Source organism: Elephantulus edwardii, unplaced genomic scaffold (assembly GCF_000299155.1).
Source record: "Elephantulus edwardii isolate Elephantulus edwardi_28Jun2011 unplaced genomic scaffold, EleEdw1.0 scaffold00124, whole genome shotgun sequence".
Lineage (NCBI taxonomy): Eukaryota > Metazoa > Chordata > Mammalia > Macroscelidea > Macroscelididae > Elephantulus > Elephantulus edwardii.
The window spans coordinates 2,609,066-2,612,225 of record NW_006399874.1 but is presented as its reverse complement, the minus strand read 5'-3'; positions in this window follow the sequence as shown (position 1 = coordinate 2,612,225).

Genomic DNA, 3,160 nt, shown 5'->3' with positions numbered 1-3,160 from the left:
ACCAATCCTGACGCCACACTTCTCCTCATAGAGCCCAGCCTCCTGGATGATCTGTTGTACATACAGGTTGAAAAGGTATGGAGACAGGACACATCCCTGGAGTACGCCTTTCCCAATTTTGAACCATGCAGTGCTTCCTTGCTCTGTTCTGACGAGTGCCTCTTGGTCCAAGTTTCGGTTTTTCATTAGCACGATTAAGTGATCTGGGATTCCCATTTTTCTCAGAGTCAGACACAGTTTGTTATGATCCACACAGTCAAACGCCTTTGCATAATCAATGAAGCACAGATAGACATTCCTCCTAACATTAGTTACAATATCCCTAGTACCACAACCCCTTCTAAACCCAACCTGGACTTCTGGCAGTTCTCTGCTGATGTGCTAGTTCAGTTGTTTTTTTATAATCTTCAGCAGAATCTTGCTTGCATGTGAAGTCAATGATATTATTCTACAGTTTCCACGCTCTGTTGTGTCACCTTACTTTGGAATGGGAACAAATATAGATCTCTTCCAGTCAGTTGGCCAAGTGGTTGTTCTCCAGATTTCTTGACACAACTTGGTGAGCACATACAGGGAAGCATCTGTTAGCTGAAATATATCAATTGGTATACCATCTATTCCTGGGGATGGATGTGTGTGTGTGTGTGTATATATATATATAAAAATATAACTTTTATGTGAACACTGAAATTTTCAATTGAGAAATCCCTATTGGAATTTCTTCTATTTTGAGTTTAAGAAATATAAAAGAAAGAAGGGCTATCATCATCACTTTCCTATCTGTTGTTTAAACTTAACTGGCTTTTTTGTTGTTGCTGTGATGCTGGAAGTTATGTCACTGATATTTCAAATACCAGCAAGGTCATCAAACTGAATGTATTTTAGTGATTTACTTCTGGGACTTACCAAATTAAAACATTCTCTCTATCAAAACAGAGTATCATTTAAGACTCATGATTAAGAAGGATCCAGTGATAAGAAGGATATAATGTTTCATGAAATAGGGGACCAGCAAGGGTTTAGGTGATCCCTAGATACAGTGATTTGATGTCTTTGAGCTGTAGTGCTAGAGAAGAGTATTGAAGGTACCATGGACTGCTAAGAAAACAGTTTCATCCTGCAAAGGGTTAAACCATGCTGCTCCTTGGAGGCAAGGATTCTGAGGCTTCCTCTGACACACTTTGGACATGTTGTAAGGGGGGACCAGTCCTTGGAGAGGGACATCGTGCTTGGGACGGTGGAGGGACAGCTCAGGAGGTGAAGACCTTCTATGAGGTGGATTGATTCGGTGACTGTGGTGATCGCAGTGGGTGTGTCGGAGACAGTGCGATTGGCACAGGACAGAACAGGGGTTAGGGCTGTTGTACATAGGGTGGCTATGAGTCGCAAGCAACTCAACAGTACATAACAACAGCAACAAGATACAGGGAAGAACTCAGACATTCTAGTGATCATGGGAATGATGCAGGATCAGGAGGTGGTTTGTCCTGTTTTACACCAGATTACCATTGGTTAAAACTGATTGGATGTCAAGTAACAACAACTGTATTGACACCTTACATGTCCTATGAAAAAATATGTTTTATGATATAGATCACACATAGTATGGCTAATTAAGTGATTGACATGAAGGAAGAAAAAAATATTAAATACTTAAAAGCTGAGAAAATAAATAAATAGAAGATATGGTAGGAGTAAGCAGGAGGATTACAGATAATGTAAAAAAAATAAAAATTAAGTCTTTAATCTGAAGCCTGGAAAAGGGAATACTGTTACTAATTTTGCTATTAATGAATTGCTTTAAATGTAATAAAAATATGTACATGAATTTGGAATGTGTATAAGAGCTATTAATTTCAGAACCAATGAAATGGTCTATGCCTTTCAAGGTGAGATTTGGTTTTATTCTTCCTAGCATTGATCTGTCTCCACAACTGATTCTAAAAATCAATGGCAATTCCTTGCAGATTTTGCTTTGAAGAAACTGGAAGCCAGTCTGGCAGGTTTATAGTTTATTTTCGTTAAAAGATAGGCACAGTAGAAGATGTGTTCCACATCTGCAGAATCACTGATGAATTATTTATTCCTGATTATTCTGAGACAGACTTGTTCTCAGTAATATGTCACATGCAATACCCTTGGGTACTATGGTTCACAAAGTTAAACCCTGTGGTGGAGTGACATAATCTTATTTTTATAATCACAATAGTTCTCTAATATTTAGAAATATTAATTAAAGTCTGCTTAATATTAAAATAAATGTTTCTTTTCCCCATCAAGCTTAGACTTCTAAAAATGAATTGCTTTTAAAATTTCATTGTACCTATTGATCATTTAATAACTGGATTATATATTTGTCAATATTTACTTTAAAAATTATTCTATTTAGTGTTATCTATAAGGCCAATCTTTAAAAATGGTTATCTCCTTAATAAATTTAACCCCTATTGATTTAATTATGTTTTAAACAATAGATGGAAATATCAGTATAATCACTACTTTTATATCAGTCTCAACACATATGAATAATAATTGTGACACTTGTTAAAGGAAAGTTCTATTTTTTCTTAATATTAAAATGTTAATTTAGCCTTAGTATGGCTTGATATTTTATTATTGTTTCATTATAAAGAAATGTTAATTAAGAACTATATTTTGATTTAACTAAATATTATAAATCACTGCTAATACATTTGGCCGGTAGACACATTTCTGCAATTGAGTAACTCACTTATTCACTCTAATCCAGTAGGTTCTGTCTCATAATTACCCTCCATCAGATCATAAAAGTTGTAAATTGCAATAGGAGAAGACTGCTCAAGTTTTTCCCAAGGAGTTGTTGTTCAAGTCATACTTCAAGAGAGGGACTGCCTTTGAGTTGCATCAAAACTTGATACAGACTGTGCCATCAGAACTCCCCATAACTGAGTAAAAGTGTTAATGAAGTTATGTGTCAAAATCATCGACAATATGAGAGATGCAAATCAAAACCATAATGAGATAGTATCTCACCCTAGTAGCAGTGGCAAAGTTTAACAGGACAGTAAATTATGAATATTGGAGAGGTTGTGGAGAGATAGGAACTCTTATACACTGTTGGTGGGATTGCAAAGTGCTATGACCACTCTGGAAGGCAATTTGACATTTCCTTAGAAAGCTG